This window comes from Haliaeetus leucocephalus, unplaced genomic scaffold (genome assembly GCF_000737465.1).
Source record: "Haliaeetus leucocephalus isolate CR32 unplaced genomic scaffold, Haliaeetus_leucocephalus-4.0 Scaffold240, whole genome shotgun sequence".
Taxonomy (NCBI): Eukaryota; Metazoa; Chordata; class Aves; order Accipitriformes; family Accipitridae; genus Haliaeetus; species Haliaeetus leucocephalus.
In genome coordinates, this window is record NW_010972676.1 from 692,538 (window position 1) to 701,970 (window position 9,433).

A 9,433-nucleotide genomic window follows, 5' to 3' on the forward strand; every position below is an offset into this window, starting at 1 on the left:
ACCACAGCCACTATTGCATAATCTCATTCCCAAATTTAGCCAGATCACTTTAAATGAGTTGGGTTTCTTACTCCCCCATCCTACTGCTGGGATGATGTTAAACCTCACCACACTGACAGTGATGGAAATCATCTTCCAGTTGCCTACCTAAACTTACACATGGCAATTTCACACTTATTTTTCCCCTCATGCCAACATTTGCTTTTAGCTTCTACAGCTTGCTTTTTCCCCCCCTCCCTGCCGCCACCCCCCCTTCACACACAGCAACTTTACCCTTGCTCACTGAACCAACCAACAAACAAAAGCTACTCTTTGGAAGGTGACCTTACGGTAGGTGACACAATTTTCTGTTGGAAGCTGGTTACTCAGAATCACACTGGTGCACTGAGGGAGTTTTTAGCTACGTGGCCCTTTTATTAACATAACTGAAGGAAAGGACTCTGAACATGCACAATGATCTTCTTGGCAGATGTTCTGACCTGTAGATGGAGCACTTGCACTGCGGAAAAAATGCACAAGTGCCTGCTGACCCCTTCCCGGCAATTTCCAACAATTTTTAGACTGAGAAATACTTGTCCCATGTGGTCTACTGTGGCATTTCATTAAAAAAAAAAAAAAAAAAAAAAAAAAAAAAAAAAAAAAAGGGGAAAAAAAAAAAAAAAAGCCAAAGTCCAAAGACAGAAAACTGGAGCTTGGCAAGCTCTACCCAAATCAGCCCCAAGTAGGAAGAACACATTCTCATGCCCTGCAGCTGCACGCTGGCTGTGTTGCATGCATGTGAAGACATGCAATGAATACCATCTCTGTGAAGTACAGATACATTTGCTAGGCTTGCTGCTATTAAGGCTTTTCAGTGAAGTTCAAATATAGTCACCTTGAAAAGGTCTAACTGCTTCCAGGAAAAGGAGCAGCCAAACAGATCCACTTCTGGATCTTCTGTGGGTGGTTTTTTTCTTTGGCTGGTTTGTTGGTTAGGGGTTTTTTTTTACTATTTATTAATAATAAAATCCTGCGGAACTGCTTTTATTTCACTTACCATCAACTTTCTAGTGCAAATCATGAGCCAGTTTATTCATTCAAATGAAGACTATCATCCCCTTTTAGCACTACACTAGAATTAGGACACCTCTTTTAGAAAAATGGATTGGTTCTAGGAGAAATGGGCTGGAAACACAGAAATCTTTACAATACATTAAACCAGGTTTATTTGGTCCACTGTCTTATATCTATCTGATCATGACTATCATCACAAGCTCTATGGTGAAAGTAGGCAAAAAATGTTGTAGAAAGTAATTTAGAAACCCTTGCATAGTTCAGGAATCATCTTCCTACGTCCCACTATGGCAGAAAGGACTTGGACGCAAGGGCAGAAGTCTGTACTTCTTACAGGAAGATGGTATTTCCAAGAGAAGCTGTCATCTCACATCCCACTCAGAGAAACACTTGTGCCTGGGTAACATTAACACCTAAAGACTCATATGAGACTCTAAATCAAATACATACTTTCAAGACTTTTACTCTGTTCACTGATAAGACTTCAAAATTTACTTTCTTTTTGAAGGGTGAGTGCTGGAAATACAGTGTGTGTTCTGAATGCTCCCCCCCGCCCCCCCCGCCCCATTCTTTTTGTGTGTAAAGCAACCAAAAGTGCACAGTGATTGAGCTCAGTCATAACAGTACATGCTATCATTTGAGTAACACAGGTGAGTGTCCTGGTTTCAGCTGGGATAGAGTTAACTGTCTTCCTAGTAGCTGGTACAGTGCTATGTTTTGAGTTCAGTATGTGAAGAATGTTGATAACACTGATGTTTTCAGTTGTTGCTCAGTAGTGTTTAGACTAGAGTCAAGGATTTTTCAGCTTCTCATGCCAGCTTCTCATGCCCAGCCAGGGCACCTGACCCAAACTGGCCAACAGTGTATTCCATACCATGTGACGTCCCGTCTAGTTTAGGAACTGGGAAGGGTGGGCGGGGAATTGCCGCTCGGGGACTGGCTGGGTGTCGGTCGGCGGGTGGTGAGCAATTGCCCTGCGCATCATTTGTACATTCCAATCCTTTTATTACTACTGTTGTCATTTTATTAGTGTTATCATTATCATTATTAGTTTCTTCTTTTCTGTTCTATTAAACCGTTCTTATCTCAACCCAGGAGTTTTACTTCTTTTCCTGATTTTCTCCCCCATCCCACTGGATGGGGGGGAGTGAGTGAGCGGCTGCATGGTGCTTAGTTGCTGGCTGGGGTTAAACCACGACAGTGAGCTAAAGCTATGCTCTGTCTACACTTCGAAGCAAATCTTTTTGTCCAAGTTCCTAAGTGCCTTTCTGCTTACTTCTTTTGGACAAACCCACCGGGGAACAAGATGAAATCCTTTTCTTCCTCATTGTCAAAGTTCCTGCCTTGCCTGCTTTTGTTCCACCAGACAGCTGATGAATGAGAACGCTCTTGCCAGCTCATTTCCGTGGAATAATAAATTTACCTGATCACTTTGTGTTGCTGATCAAAGCAAGAACTGCATTCTAAAAGCAGAAATGTGATCTGAGGACAGTGTCAGCCCCATCAAGCATAAGCTGAGTATTTTAACATCTGTAAGTTGATTTTAAAAGCTCTTCAGCAAAGCCCAGGTATTTTAGGGATGAAGGTGTCAAGGAATGAGATATTAGAAAGCTCTCACTATAGGGACCCAACCTTGCAACCACCTAAAAGCTGTCCAAATGGTTTGTTCATTTGTTCATTTACTTAAGGCTGTAAAGCTTAATGCCTATGTAGCAGAAAACAAGAGAGAAGCTGCTCTTACAAGTCAGTAGCTGCTTGGCACGTTAACCAAAGCACTGACCAGTGCACATGGAACAGAGATGCTCTGAGAAATTAATCTGCTGCCAGCAAACAGCACAGAAATTGAGGAAGAAATTGATTGGTTTAGATCCTTCTCAGTATCCTAAACTAACACTGATTTGAAAACCCTCAAAATAGGCACATTTTTTGTTTTATATCCCTTTCTTATCCCAAGTTACACTGGAGAATGACACAGAAGTCCCCCTCTCCACATACCAGCCCTACTATAGGCAAGACCCATCAGCTTCTGGTATTTAAACAAATTGATTATGACAGAGAAAAGGCCATTTCTAGGCTGGGAAAAATTTTCCAGCCCCTTTAACATTAAAAGATGTCCCTCAGATGGACAACTCTACCAAAATAACTCATCGTATCTTACATCTCTTTTGCTAAATTTGGCAAACCCTAACATGGAGAGCTCAACCAGCGCAGATCTACATGCAGACATGCCCCAGTGCCCTGCAGCCAGGCCAGAGATGGGAACAAGTCCCCAAAATGGAGGCCACAAAAGTTAGAGAGAATCCACCCCATCTGCTGACATGTCAGATATCCAGGCTCTGGCTCTCCAGCATGCTCTTTTTACATGGCCAGAGGAGCAATGTGCACACCTTCCCCTCCTGCTCTCAGCACAGAACTAACAAGCCCAATCTCTGCACGCTTCCCACCTTCATCCAGCCCTACCCGGGGGAAGGAAGAAAGGAATAATGCCAGGAAGGCAGGCACGGTGCTAGACAAGTTGCTTTCCTGGCGTTTAGGAGGAAAGGTCTCTAAACAGAGTCCTATAAACAGTAGAGGGGGTGAAGGAAAAGGGAGAGGTACACAGTGCCCCTCCACTTACACCTCCAAAGCGTCCAACTCCAGAGGTTGCAGAAGTCTGAAGGACCAGGAGAGCAACAGGGGACAACAGATGGCTGCAGGGACTGGAGAATTGCTGCAGGTGACTATATACAAATGCAGCACTGCAACTCATTCAACTGAACTCTGAAACTGTGGCTGTACATCTACAGGCCCTCAGGGATGGGAAAGGGGACAGGCACCTTCAGAAAAATTGCACCCAGGACTTTAAATTTATGTAGTAATTAGGAGTACACATTTTTCTCTTAAAAGAAGACAGAGTTTTCCATAAAAATTAAAGAGCAAGAAACAGTCATGACCCTACAGCAGCCGCAGAAAGCCAGGTCCTAAAAATAAATATTTTTCTTACTTCCTTTTGATTTCCTTTTATTTTCTTACTTTCTTCATATTTGAGCATGATACAGAGATGAATCTGAGCTACAGCCTTTTCATGTAATCCCAGCATAACCAACAGATTCAAACTTGGACCCAAACTTCTGTTTCGATCTACAACTTCCTGAGATTGGGTGGGAGAGGGCAAAGAGTCATATGCCTGGAACACAGCAGGAACCTATGTCTAGAAGTGTCTTTCCAAAACACCATTTGCTCAGCCCACCTGAACATACCCGGGTGTGCCCATGGAGAAAAGGAGAGTGGTTTCACAAACTACCTCCTATGCTTTCTCCAGCAAGAGTTCAGAGATGTCAGAATCACTCCAAAACAAGTCCTCTGCATGCTCTCAGTTTATATGTCACAGGAGAACTACAAGTAAATAATTAAAGTCTTACCGAAATCAGTAGCCAGATCTGATAATAGAAATCCAAAGCAGAACCAGAAGGGACAGGAAAGAAATTAATCATCTAATTAGAAAACAACACACAACCTTCTCTAACTAACCTAGTGGCAGGAGGCAAAGTGATCAAAAAAAACCTAGCAGTACTGAATAGCAAAGATACAAAAATAATGCAAAGAAAACCACTATTGCTTAAATGATGGACTCACAACCTGAAAGCAGATACATTATTATTTCAACTATTTATGTCCTTTTTGATTCCTTTTTGGCTCTGATTTTCTGTCACTGGTGAGCTACAAGGTTATTAATAATGTGTAGCAATGAATAATATATCCACGGTCACACCAACTGAATTTTATCTGTCTGTACAGCCCAGTGAGTATTTATAAATTTATTATACTTTGGGCTTTTTGTGAATGGTAGTTAAGACCTGTATACAAAGACTAGTTCAAACTTATAAAACAGTAAAAATATTTTGAAGTAATTTCTGGAGAAATAGCAAACATGGAAGTAGTCAGTTGTTGATTTCAGTTCATTCAGCTGCCAGGAGGCATGATTCAAAGCACCAGAACTTTGGTTAGAAAGTCCCATACAGAATACCTCCTCTGTCATTCAAACAGTCTGTTGGAGCCACAACTTATGAGAACATTTTCAACTGTTTGAATTTATTACAGAAAATGAACACCCGCACAAACCATACAATCCACCAACTTCCGTCTTCTCTTGCACTTGAAACAGAGTTTCATGACACCAAAAGAGCTTCTCAGGAATGTGGGAAGTGTCATTCATTTAAAGGTTTGTTCCACACAATACCATCCAGCGTCATTATGAAGCTTGGGGGCAAAAGAACCCCCCAAAACATTGCCCAAGGTCATGCTAGAGAGTGACCCTTAAAAGCACATGGTTAACTCCTGAGCAGCTCAGGTTTCCTAAGCATTTGCATAGAAGATAAAATCCAATATGGAGAATACCATATTCATTCATGTAAAAGCAACATCATGTGACCATACTTACATGTCCATTGCCAAAAAAGAAGTATACAATAAGAACACAAAATAGAGACATCCTAGCTTTTAAGGTGAAATTTGGATTTTAAAAGAAGAACTACCAACCTAGCACTGTACCAATGCTTTTTCTTATTGTTAGCAAAGTTGTAAATCAATCTCTCCTGAACATCTCATTGTGAGAAAACCACAGGATGGAGTAACACACATACAGTCTGACCTGTATCTAGTTCAACTGTAGTCCCAGAGAGAGCTGCTCCCAGCCCCCTTCCTTTCACCCACAGAATTAACTACACAGCTTGAAAGCAAATAGATTCAGCAAGCTGATCTGATGAGAATAAATGTTTAGAGTCTTTTTGGTGGGGTTGTTTTTTGCCATGCCAACTTTCTGAAGAGGCTGATTCTAAGGCCACATCATCACTACATGCAACAGGAAGAAAGACAGTGGGAGCACATGAATAAAAAAAATAGCTATCTGTAGTGGAAGGGCAGAGAGGGGGTGGTGGGATGGGACTAAGCTTATTTTCCACAGCTGCTGAATATTACATAAAATTAGATGCAATGTAGAAGCAAAACTTTAAAGTAAAAGTAAGGAATTAAATGAAGCAAGCCTGTAGTTGTTACTGAGAATACAAATGAACTTCTTGATGCCTGAGCCAAGTCACTGCATTAACAACTGTGTCGTGGTTTAACCCCAGCCAGCAACTAAGCACCACACAACTGCTCAATCCCTCCCCACCCAGTGGGATGGGGGAGAAAATCTGGAAAAGAAGTAAAACTCGTCGTCTGAGATAAGAACAGTTTAATGGAACAGAAAAGAAGAAACTAGTAATGATAATGATAACACTAATAAAATGACAACAGCAATAATAAAAGGATTGGAATGTACAAATGATGTGCAGTGCAAACGCTCACCACCCACCGACCAACACCCAGCTAGTCCCCGAGCGGCAATTCCCTATTCCTAAACTAGATGGGACATCCCATGGTATGGAATACACCGTTGGCCAGTTTGGGTCAGGTGCCCTGGCTGTGTCCTGTGCCAACTTCTTACGCCCCTCCAGCTTTCTTGCTGGCTGGGCATGAGAAGCTGAAAAATCCTTGACTTTAGTCTAAACACTACTTAGCAACAACTGAAAACATCAGTGTTCTCAACATTCTTCACATACTGAACTCAAAACATAGCACTATACCAGCTACTAGGAAGACAATTAACTCTATCCCAGCTGAAACCAGGACAAACTGTTAGTTCCATTAAAGCTGTAAATAAGCAGTCTAGAAAACCTCCCTATGTATTCCTCTGGTGCCGTGCAATTCACATTCTAAGTATTTACTGAGCAGTCCCCACCTATTATTTAAACACATTTGAATACTGTACAGCAAAGTATGATCACATTCCAGAACTGCATCAACTCCCTGCTATGAAATGCAGAGAGAAAGACTCCTAAGCTAACTGTCATTGAATTGTGAGTTAATTAATGAGAGGAGCAAATGATAAGATCAAGCACAAGACTGCCAACAAATTTCAAACTTAACAATTATGACACATCTTCATGAGTGTGCAGAAACAATATTTATTTGGACAGTTAAAAAGCAGAGGCAAGTAACTTAACAGAGATCCAGGGTCCTTCCGCTGCTTTAAGGCCAACAGAGGAACAATTTGTGACTGAGCTGAATGTTGCTTACCCGCAAGGAGAAGAGCGCTACATAAACAGGCATCAGCTTCCAAGCATTTTCTGAGACCAGATCCAGAAGAGGTGTCCATTTTCTCTGTTATCATAGAGCCTGTAATGAAAAACAGAGCTCAGTCTAATCAGCAGTTTCAAGGTACTAATTTCACACCACTCGGCTGAAGCAGAACTTCACAGCTCATCAGGTAGCAAGTAGAAAAACGACTTTTGTCCTAAATTAGTTTCTGTTCCCCTAGTGAAGATACCAGCAAACCCCATGTCATCAGGTTTTATTGGAGTCCTGTCTAGTGCAGAGGCCATGCACAGGAAAGGATTTCATCATGGAGCTCAACACTCACACTGACCAGTGACTACGAATTCTCTTTCACTCATCAGTGCTCTGCAAGATACTAAAATACATCATTATGTGTAACAGCCTCTGTATGTGTTTCTTAATACAAGACATATATATGGTCTGTGCACAATAAATGGAGCATGCGTTCAGTTGTAACACAGCAAATAAAAAGCCCGGGTTACCTCTGATAGTCTCTATCTCACACTGCAGGCACAGAGACACCTTGCTAACAGCGGTGCTACCTGAAAACGTTCCCATCCTGTGTTTATTTTTTCTGCAGTTTAACTAACATAAGGATGCTCAAGTAAAACACGTCAGGCAAAGCCTGCCTGGTTAGGAGGTTTGAATCACTCCGTTCAGGCAGGGGCAGGTTAGGAAACTTCATGCAAACCACTCTAACCTGTAGGGATACCAACTCCTGCAACCACTCCTTTGGCAAACAGCATGGGGAAGTATGATCTGATCTGTAAACGGTTAAGTCAGCCACAGCCTTCAATAAAATCATTACCCCTCCATGATCCCAACAGCTCTCAGCAGTGATTTTTAAAAAATTATTTTTATTTAAATCTAAACCAGTCACATTTAAACTGACCATGGGTGGGCTTGTCACTTTAACAGATAGTAAGCTTCTGGAATAAAAAGCTGTGAATTACAAAAAGTTCAATCCTGCAAGGAGCTACATGCTGCGGCTCAGTCATTGTAAAGCTATTCAGTATGTACCATCACATGAACAGCTATATTGAAATCGAAATATCCTACTCTGGTTATTCTGATCTGACAGTGTGCGGTATAAGCAGAATCCACATACTCTGAGATTCACAAAGTTAACCAACAAAACACAAGTCTGTTCCTTGTACAGTTAAAGCATGCCATACAGTGGTACACAACTATCCCGGAAAATAAGAATTATTAGTCTGCAAAAATAAAAATTGAATACTACTGCTCTAGACCTTTTCCATACCAAAGGTGGCAGCCGAGTTGTGGCTTTGCTTACATTCACATCCAAAACCAGTAGGGGATTTCTAGAAGAAAATAAAAAAGAGCATAGTAACTTCTCTGAAAACTGGCTGTAGTTCTAGCTTGCCTCTGTAACACTGGCACTCTATTACCTCTTAAACTCTAGTGCAGCAAGTCTAAAGCCACACATTTGGTCAGACTCCTACAGACATCAACTTTGACAAGAGGGAGGGATGTCAGGGCATTCTGGGCATCAGAGAAAACCCCAGGCTCAAGCCAAGAGAGAGGCTTTGCTAATTCCAGCCTCTTCCCACCCACCGAAGATGGGCACTTTGGGGCCCCTCACCCACTTTCTTGCAAATGCTATAATCTCCACAGCACAGCATGGGATTTGGCTCCAGGGGCAGAAAAGGAGAATGTAAGAGCCAAGCTTTCAGGCATAGCCTGAAACATGCAATGGCCAGGAGATCCACACCCCCACCTTGGGTGATGCTCTGACAGCTGCTCTTGTCAGCCTAGGAAGGCATGTTTATGAACTGTTCTGTTCCATCCCAAAGGTATGGAAAGGCACGTTTTGTACAGAGTGAAATCATTCCTGACAATTTAAATAGCTTTTGGATCAGGACCTTAGTTTCCAAGAAACACAAACACTTGCCTCAAACTATTTAGGGAGCAGAACCCAAAATTAAATGAATGGGAGAGAAGAGCTTCCTAAAACCTAGTCTGTAAGACCTGACACAATGCTCAGGTGCTGTACAGAGACAGTAACTTTTCCAACAGTGCTAGTAAGAAAACCACCCAATTCTGCACTATACTGTGCACAGTATCCAAGGTCCCTTTATGTAACTGACTCAAAGCTGAACAGTATCTTCCTATGCAGAGCATGAAATCGAAAGGGTTTACTCAGGCTTTATGCCAGGTACCTTGCTCTATACGTAAGTGTCAGACTACACTGACAAAGTTTTTCAGACACCCTCAATATATAGAT